Below are 10,773 nucleotides of genomic sequence, written 5' to 3'. Positions count from 1 at the left end.
TTTGAATGACACCAGAGTTTAAGCCAATTGTTAAAGCTGATCATCTTATCTCTGTATTGTGGCATCATTCTTGGTGATGGTAGGATACTGCTCAAGGTCAGGGTCATACCTGCTTGGGCTACATAATCAGAGAGCTCCTCTATGTCTCTTTTCATGTAGTCCAATGAGGTACGTCTCAGGTCGTTAACACCAGCGTGGACAATGATTGAGTCATACTTGTACCTGCTGTTGAGAGACCTGAGTGCATGCGTTATGTGGCGGATTCTAGCACCCGACAGGCAGCTTACTGTGACCTTCTCCTTACTCACTCTGGTGAGCGGGAAGTCAGTGTGTCTGACTATGGAGTCACCAATGACTAGTGTGTCTGGCATTGTGTTTGGCATTAAGGGCTGTGACTGCTTGACACTCTGACTGTGTGGTCTATGTGTTGCAGGTGTTGTGTTCTGAGGTGGTAGTTGTTTGGGTGTCTGCTTTGGTGGCCTCTGCTGTTTTGGTAGATTTTTGATCAGAACCTCCGAGTATGTCTTTGTGTGTTTATGTGTATGATTTGAGGTTGTGATGGTATTATGTGAGACTGGGTCTATAGTGTGTGTGGTTACCTTCTCCTCCTGTCTGGTCATGCCAGTCCTATGTTGAGAGAGCTCAGCCTCCAGTTTGGCCGTATAGCTGCATCTCTCGCATATACATAGCACAAGCAGAAAACTATAATTCAAAGTGGAAAGGGATAATGAAACAGGAGAAGCTCAAGAAACAAGGAGAGTCTGGGATTTTGGATGCAGACCTTTAGGGAGAATAACAATAATTATACAGAATATTATATTCATTAAGTAGCAGAAAATATTCTAAGAACTAAGCCAACATGGGAATGAATAAAGGAGATTCTGTGGATAGGGATGACTGCAATTAGGGATATGGGTAATAGGCAAGGGGGGGGGCTGTAATTTTTTTTTTAAGAAAACTGGCAGAGGAACCAAGGTCCTGGGAGCAAATAACTAGAGATGGAAAGGTAATAGAATGAGAAAATGCCAAGAATGTATTTGGACTGCAAGTTAGAGATTGCCTTCCCTATCAAGGACTGATAACAGAGTATAGGCCAAGAGAAAGAATTAGGAGGGGGGGGGGGCTAAATGAAAGACCAGCACTGGTAGATTTTTTAGTAGAATCTAGAACAGAAGCTGCTGTTAAAAAAGGAATAATTAGTAGGGCATATGAAATATTGCATGATAACTATAAGAATCAATCAGAAGAGATTAGAAAGGATTGGGAAGAGAGACTGGATAAGCAATTAAAAAAAACAATGGGGGATATATATATGTCTCCCAAATATGCAACAAAGTCTAGAAGATTTAGGATCTTTGCTAAGAAGTGTTTAGATAAGTATTTTACACCCCAAGTAGACTCCAAAGAATTTTTCCTCAGATGGACAGCAGATGTTGGAGGTGTGATGGGGAAGGAAGAGGTAAATGTGAACATATTTTTCTGATAGTGTAATGATTTGGCAGATTTTAAAGATTCCTTGCACACTGCTTTGTCAGAGATACTGGGTGAGCAAATTGGTGAAACTAAGGAAAATAATTTTTTTGAGCTATAATATAGAATCAGAATTGCCAAGACATACGCCTTGCTGAGTCTAATTATGGTGGCTGCCAAAAAAGCAGTTACTTGAAAATGGAAATCAAAGTCTAAACCAACTTTATTAGAAGTAGAGAATATAGCAACATAGATAAAAACAACTGGAATTTGGATACTTAGAAAAGGGTAGGAGCAAATTACATAGGAAAAATATGAATTGTGGGAACAATACATGCAGAAGGAGGTATGAGGTTTAAAAGAAGGCAGGATTTGAATGAACTATGTAATGTTTGACTGATAATGACTGGATTATAAGTGATGTATAATGTTTGCAAATACAATTGTGTCAACATGGTTTGTACTGTATAACGTTTGCAACTGGAATGGTGTCAAGACAATTTATTTTTATTTATATAAATGTAAGAGGTTTAGCGATGATTATGCGATAATGTAATAAAATATATTTTGTTTTCATTTATATAAATGTAAGATTGCCATATGCGATAATTTAATAAAATATATTTTTTCATTTATATAAATGTAAGATTGCCGTATGTGATAATGTATTAAAGATGTTTTTTGTCTATAATAAAAAAAAAGAAATGTGACTTGAATGCATATGATACCTCCTGAGCTGGAAGGTCTTTAACAGACATTACAGTAGAACGGAATACATAACAACAGGAACTAAGTAGAAACATCTGTGAAGATCGTAAAAGATAAGTCTGTAACCTAGAAAGGTAGAGACAACTGCCTCTCACAAACATTAAATTTGGAACTCTTGCTAGTTTGCAGCTGTTGAATATGTTGCATGACAGAGGAAAACGAGTAACAGGAAGAACACAGGAAGACACAAGTAAAGAAAAACTTGGATTTTTGTAGCTTATTGTTAGTAAGTGAAGTTTTTGTTGGTGATAATGGAGAACATTACCTAGAAGTAAGTATGTAAAAGGTTTGCTGTTCTCCAGAATAGTCACCTGCTGCTGTGTGAATATTCTTTTATACAGAATTTACTTATATTTGTTGCATTTATTTATAAAATAAAAAGATAAATTGAATAGTTTTATCAACTATTATCATTAAAGATTAACAACAAAAAAATCTCAATAATAAATAAAAACAATATTATCCCCGGGATTCATGAAGCTTGCACCAGGTGCAGGCGTAGCATAGGCAGTATAATGCCAAATATGGCCGCCGAGCGATTCAGGTACGATCCAATTTTATGTGCACTACCAGCATATGCCAGATCTGCACAGCTCTCGGCTCATGTATGCTAATCACCCCATGTGCAGTAGTGCAGCATGCAAATGAAGGTACATAGTGATTCATGAAGTGGTGCAGGCATAGCGTAAGCATACAGAAATGTAAACAAAAAAAAAACGGTTTACATTTTTCCAAACAGAACATCAGAGCCATGAAAGCGGACCAAACTTACATATTACAAAGTTAACATATGCCAATGGCTAAATATACAGTCAGTGGCATAAAAAAACATGCACAACACATACAAAATAGCATTTAATGTCATGGGCACACTAACGCAAAGTATAACCGCAGGGCATGTGTGCAAAAACGGAAACACAAGGAAAATATATACAGATGTCATAAAATTGCAATGCAACACAAATCATGATTTCGCCATAATAGTCAATGGTATGCATGCTACACCACAACCAAGGTGCAAGGGTTGCTAAGGGTCTGTGACAGTGTTCAGCGTGGTAACTATGAATTAGTAGTCAATGCCATGCAAATGAGGCAAGTAATACTGAATCGCAAATATCCCACCGGCCTAAGGATGTACCATACGGTGCAGCGGTACAACACCGAGGAGTGGCCTGGAGGTATGCATGACATCAGTAGTGGGGTGTGCCACCATAGCTGTAAGCACATTGGAGCATTGCTAATCCGGCTTGCCCATTGCTGAGCAAAGCCGCAGGATAGGGGTGTGGATGTAGCCATAGCTTTCTTTAGCTGAGAGCACACATGCTGACCAAAAATGCATGTGTACGTGGATGACAATGCACTCAAAACCCAGTAAATGGATGGGCGCGGTGCACATCACAGCTGAAACAGGAAGGTTACGGGAAGGCAATAAGGAAATGCCACAGTAGGGTAATTGGAGTACACCTGAGTAATTAACACCTATTAACTCACAGTGGGCCATTGATGGTAGCTAACAAGGCTGCTAGTAGCAACTTGCAGAACAGGATAGGGGAGGTGCCAGATTGCAAAGAAAAGAGAACTGTCACTGCATAGCAAAGCAAACCTGCAGTAGATCGGCTATAGCACATTTCGCAACACAATCCTGGGTTGGGAAAGTACAAAACAAGAAAGTAGGCTGCTGAATGCATGCCTGACAATGGGAGGGGAATCGTTATGAAAAGTGAAGGCAAGGGCAAGAGGTGATCCACAGCAGTTAAATGTAATTCAACACCAATAGCAGTACTTGCGGTAAAACACATAAGTAAGATACCCTGCAGCTCTGATTGTACATACACACCCTATGACTACATCAGTTTCCAAAGCACAGTAGTATAAAGTGTGAAGGCACCTCACACATGCTCGTGTATTCCCAAACACTGCACCATTGGTGTAAACAGACGGGGAACTTTTACAATGTACTTGTTGGGAGCTGCCATAGCTGTGATTCATCACCATGTGTTGGAGACTGAAGGTGGTGTGGAGGATGATGCTGACAACCACCTCAGGCCCCGGAGGAGGAGAAGAGTGTTCAGACCAAGAGTAACCTACCAGGGGCTAGATGATCTGGAGATAGTAGAGCATTACAAGGTGGACAGGCACATCATACAACAAATTGTTGAGCTGTGCCGGCCATGCCTCAGAGCCAGAAACAACAGAGGGGAACCCTTTCCAGGGGACACGAAGGTATGTGTAAGCTTGAAAATACTAGCCACAGGTACCTTTCAAAGGCCAACTAGAGATATCATGGGAATCTCACCGGCATCAGCATCCAGGGTACTCCAGTTCCTGGATGCCATGTTCCACATGCCAATGAGCATATATACTTCCCCTGAACTCAGGAGGAGTAGGCCAGCAATATGTGCCTCTTCCACCATGTGGCAGACTACCCGGAGTTACTGGGTGCAATAGACTGCATGCACATACATATCAAGTCACCACCCGGTGAGCATGGTAGGTGCTACATAAACTGCAAGGGATACCACTCCATCAACTGCCAGGTCATGTGCAATGCCCAGGGCATTATCACAGATGTGTGTGCTGGCAACCATGACTCCCACATCTGACATGCCTCACAGCTGTACCAGGTATTTTTCAGGGGAGACATCCCATATGGCCACCTTGTGGGGGATGCTGGCTATGCACTGGAGCCATGGATGATGACTCCCATCAGAAATGCGCACACACCCATGCAAGAACGCCATAATGAGGCACATGCACAAACCAGAATCATCATAGAGTGTGTGTTTGGGATGCTGAAATCACGGTTCCATTGCTTGGACATATCTGGTGGAGCCTTGCAGTACGCTCCAGGCACATGTGCCCACATCTTCATAGTATGCACCATGCTACATAATATGATCCTGCAGAAACAGCTGCAGCAGGGAGATAATGGTAAAGGCCCTCACAGCCCACCGCAATTGCTAAGGGCATCACAGGCACAGAGGAATTTAGACCACGAACACCCTGTGCCAGCCCCAGTAGGCAGATGGAGGCATGCCCAATATGCCCATGCCTTGGCAAAGAGGGAACGTATAGCACATACACTGACAGTGTAGGCCCCTATGGACTGATACACTTCTCCACCTGCACACACAGTAAAATGGATGGCACACACATGACCACCTGTAAATTGTCATGTATAGGTGGTCTACTGTGTGCATCCTACATAGGCAGCCTTCAACTATTGCACACATAACAGCTATTGGTACAAGGTAAGTCAACACCTGAACAGTAAATTAAGCTAACAGCATGTGTTGATACTGTATGTATAGGTTCCTAGGTACATCAGTAGGTACATGCCTAATTGTCAGAGGCCATTCATCAGCCTAGCCAAAATGTGTCTGCTGTTGCCACCCCATTGATTAACTAACTGTCCCTCTGTGGAGCAGAGCCAATTGCAGGATCCCTGGAGTGTAACCACTGTTCCCCACCCACTCCGCAAGGATTCCCTGGTGTGTTAATGAGGGGCTCCATATAATGTAATCAGGGATGTAGTTCCAAAGCATAGGGAGTACCCATGACGGGTATCTGTCACCCCAGCATTCTCCATTTATGGTTGTGGCAAGGTGTAGCACATTACAATGTGTGGCTCACTGTGACATGGATTCCCATAGCTGGAACACATCCATTAAGCAACACTTGGACATACCATTAATAGGTATCATCCATATGTAAACTAACTGAGTTACACATTTGTTTGCAGTATGCAGTTTGCAGTATGGAGGAACAGCCGTAGTACAGTCCACATACTAAACACCATAACACTTGTACATATCCCAGATACCCCAGTGGTAAAGCCACTGACTGTTTCGAGCATGTTCCCGGTTCCATGACCTGCAAGGGCTGTTATGTAATTTCGATGTCCCAAATGGATGTTGGATGCAGGTCATTAGAACACGTTTAAGCACATGTTAGCAGGTTTTTGTGTCTGCAAGTGCCAGTAAGCATCGTTTAAACATGACTACATGGATATGCACAAAACAGGTCTAAGCTTTGCTGAATATTGTGCAAATCATGGGCAAAGCTGGCCAGAACCGCTGAAATTTGCATTATTCACCCTTGTACTAATAGTGCCTGCTCTGAGAGGTAAAACGACCACTATAGAGATAGAAAGGATGATAGAGAGATATATGTCGATATATACGGATATACATATATATGCAAATATATAGATAGGTTAACAACATGTACACAACCATGGAGGTACATATAAATAGGATACTACCAAATACTGAATGCTTTACATACCGACACGCATAATCGCGAGGCTTAAAGACCAAAAGATCACAGTACCAGAACACTAGAACTGGGAGTACTATTATCACGATGTTAAGGGACATTTAGTTAGTACTTCTGGTGCTGCGGTCCAGGTAGGTACTGTGTTTAAGTGTGTTTCTGATTGCTGTAGTGTGTTTAAGTGTGTGTTCTGAGTGCGGTGTATGTTTCTGTGGGATTGTAATGTGTGTGTGTGTGTGTGTGTGTGTGTGTGTGTGTGTGTGTGTGTGTGTGTGTGTTTGCTTCGTGTGTCTGTTCATGCTATCTTGGAGGTAGATTATTACAGTAGGTGTGGTGTGGGGGGCACAGCCACCCACATGGGGTGTGTATGGGGCATGGCCACCTGGCCATACGCAGTGTAGGATAGTTTGTTTGGATGTGATGGGTAGCAGTGTGTCTGTGTGTGCGTGTATGTATTCTGTGTGTGTGTTAGTTACGGGAGTTTGACTGTCACGAGTTTGAGTGTTCGGTATTGTGGGGTTTGGGAGTCTGTGAACGGTAATGTGGTTGTTGGAAGTGTATGCATTCCTGAATCCATGGGTATGCCGTATACAGCAGTTGAAGTCTTCAAATATGTGCACAACATGGACCATAGCAATCACACATTCCGCCATGACCGAATGTTATGAACAAAGGATATGGAGACTATATTATAGCAATAACCCACGCCTGGGTGTGGGTAATGCTGGATTTACCCACGGTTGGCGTGGTTTGGTCCCGGGAAGCCAGGACCAAACAAAGCCAACCGTGGGTAAATACACCATTACCCACACCCAGAAGTGGGTTATTGCTATTATACCATGACATTATTTAAGAAAAGAAACTATTACTTTTCTTAAATAATGGCATAGTATAATGCCTGTTTGCTGCCCTTCCGCTGATGTCTGGCATCCGCGGCAGTTCTGATGTACTGCACACCTGTGCAGTACATCAGAGCTGTGGGCAAAAGCAACAGAGAAAGCAAGATCTCCGTTGCTTTTTTTTTAGTGTTTCGCTATGTTAAATGGGTTTAACATAGCAAAACAGCTTTAAAATAAGCAATGGAGATGTCCGTTGCTTATTTTAAAACTGTCTCACTATGTTAAACCCATTTAACATAGCGAAACACTAAAAAAAAGCAACGGAGATCTTGCTTTCTCCGTTGCTTTTTTTTAAAACCTGTCTCGCTATGTTAAATGGGTTTAGCATAGTGAGACAGCTTTAAAATAAGCAACGCAGATTTCCGTTGCTTATTTTAAAGCTGTCTCGCTATGTTAAACCCATTTAACATAGCGAGACAGTGTTTTAAAAACCAAGTTATACTAATGGAAAAAAGTCCGGGCGACCGGACCTTTTTCCATTAGTATAACTCAATTTACAACGGGCACGCTGGCCAATCAGTGTGCACGTTTTGGAATAATAATGGGGGGTCATGGTATAATATAGCAATAACCCATGCCTGGGTGTGGGTAATGCTGGATTTACCCATGGTTGGTGTGGTTTGGTCATGAGGGCGAAGCCCGAATGGCCAAACAAAGACAACCATGGGTAAATCCAGCATTACCCATACCCAGAAGTGGGTCATTGCTATTATACAATGACATTATTTAAGAAAAAAAATTATTATTATTCTTAAATAATGGCATTATATAATGCCTCATTGCTGCCCTTCTGCAGCTGTCTGTTATTCTGCAGCAGTTCTGATGTACTGCCCAAGCGTATACTTAAGCAGTACATCAGAGCTGTGGGCAAAAGCAACAGAGAAAGCAAGATCTCCGTTGCTTTTTAAAAAGTGTCTCGCTATGTTAAAGGAATTTAACATAGCGAGACAGCTTTAAAAAAAAGCAATGGTGTACATATTATTATGCTTATGCAATACATCTAGAGCAGTGGGCAAAAGCAACGAAGAAAGCAAGATCTTCATTGCTTTTTACAAAGTGTCTCGCTATGTTAAAGGAGTTTAATATAGCGAGACAGCTTTAAAAAAAGCAACAGAGAATCTTGCTTTCACCGTTACTTTTGCCCACAGCTCTGATGTACTGCATAAGCATCGCTGCTATAGTACATCAAAACTGCCACAGAATAACAGACAGTTGTGGAAGGGCAGCAAGGAGGCATTATACAATGCCGTTATTTAAGAAAAATAATTATTTTTCTTCTTAAATAATGTCATTGTATCATAGCAATAACCCACTTCTGGGTGTGGGTAACGCTGGATTTACCCATGGTTGTCTTTGGTTGGCCACTCGGGCTTTGCCCTTGTGACCAAACCACACCAACTGTGGGTACATTCAGCATTACCCACACCCAGGTGTGGGTTATTGCTATAATACACTATTACAAATATGTGCTATGGACATGAGCTAAAGATAGGGTTACCACCTGTCCCACCTTGCGAGGGGCAGTCCCTCTATGTGCAGTAGTGTCCTGACCAAAATGAGTACAAATACTAATGTTCTACAATCTCGAGACATTCTGCATGTTCCATAGTTAATGTAATGGTTGCATAAAATAGCCATCTGTATCTAAAATACCTACATGTAACAAGAAACAGGATAAACAAGTAAACCGCTACAAGAATATAAGCTTTTATATAGGCATATATGTAAAGTTCTATACTTTGTACTGACCGTGGGTATGTGTCAGCCTCTAAAATCTGATGTGTGTCCTGCAAATGTCCCACTATGGACATTTGAAAAGGTGGCAACCCAAGCCAAAGAGGTTCAGTCACCAAGACAACTCCAATGAGTGCAAATATCTGTGACAGAAATACACAAGACAGCTTTCATGTAGCAACATTTCATTACATACCAATGTATTTCCGAATGGATTGAAGGACCAACATCACCTGCAAGCTATATAGAAACCAATTAACAATGGCTTAATGAATAAGCCTGCAATAACCATAGTATTAGTCTACTAAATGATAGGTCTTCAATTAGGGAAGGAGCCCTCACACACATATGGAATATGTACAAATGCAGTTCCTACACACCTTCATCTGCTATGTACACCCACGTACATCTCCCCCACACCCAAAACAATTGCAATACAGACTGTAATAACATCACAGACATCCACTCACTCTATGACATCTGCAGAAGCCTTAACATACCTTGTGAGAGACACACTATAATGGCCCTATGTGAAATCGTTGCTGTTGTACAATGGAACAGACACCAATGTAACAGGGTTTGTTTGCAATAATCCTGTATCAGACAGCTGATATAACAGCTACACTCACATGTACAACTACATCCTCTAGCCATTACACATAATCCATGGGGGCTATGAAGTTAAAATATCTCTGTCTGTCTCCATATAGATGTTGCAATTCATCACAATCAACACATCCATGCCATCTTTCTCAAATGTAGGGCAAAGGGACAACGGCCAAGTGGAGTATTCAATTATACCCATTGTTGCCATGTAATTGGCTAATGGAGTAGCTGCACAACTGATGTGCATGCAATCATCTACTCTGGAACACCAATTAGTGGCAGGATACCACGTTACTGGTATCTACTTATAAAATGATGGCTTGTCATACATTCAAACCATATGTACATATGAGAAAACCGTTAAAACAGAAAAGGAATAGGGCTGATGTTATCGTCAACTCGGAATACTAATAAGGTATGTAGAACACTCAGTATGTTAATGTATGTAGTGCCTGTTCTGTATTAATGAAAGTGTACGCAATGCATATAGTGGGAAAAGGTATTATGTAGTGATGTATTGTTGAGCATAGTAACGCTCGTAGAAATTGTGTGTACTGCTGTGGGCCATAAGGTAAACACCTCATACACCACAAGGGATGCTACATAAGGACTTTAAACACAACAATTCCACTCCAGCTGCTGTGAGTGGCAGGGTTTGTCCAACAAGTACGTGCCATAACAGGGGATAGTATATGTTGATATACTGTAACAGTAGGCATATGTATGGGCGTATAACTGAGAATAACATGTCTAAGGTGGTCCTGCTGTGCAATTATGATTTGCATTGTGTGATATTGCAAAAATGTGAAATGTACAGTATTGTAGGTAGATATGTCTAACATTTTACATAGCATTACTGTTATATTATGCAAACATCAGGTATGTCTATTGGCATGTACAATACACAATAACAGGATACATATGACTTGTAGTCACCAGACAGTGTATCCACATGATAGCTTATTGAAATGGAAGAGCTAGTCAATTATCCATGCACAGAGGACATGTAATAGCTTCATAG

Source organism: Protopterus annectens, chromosome 5.part1 (assembly GCF_019279795.1).
Source record: "Protopterus annectens isolate FY-2018-M chromosome 5.part1, PAN1.0, whole genome shotgun sequence".
Classification (NCBI taxonomy): Eukaryota; Metazoa; Chordata; order Ceratodontiformes; family Protopteridae; genus Protopterus; species Protopterus annectens.
Note: the sequence above shows the minus strand (reverse complement) of the source record.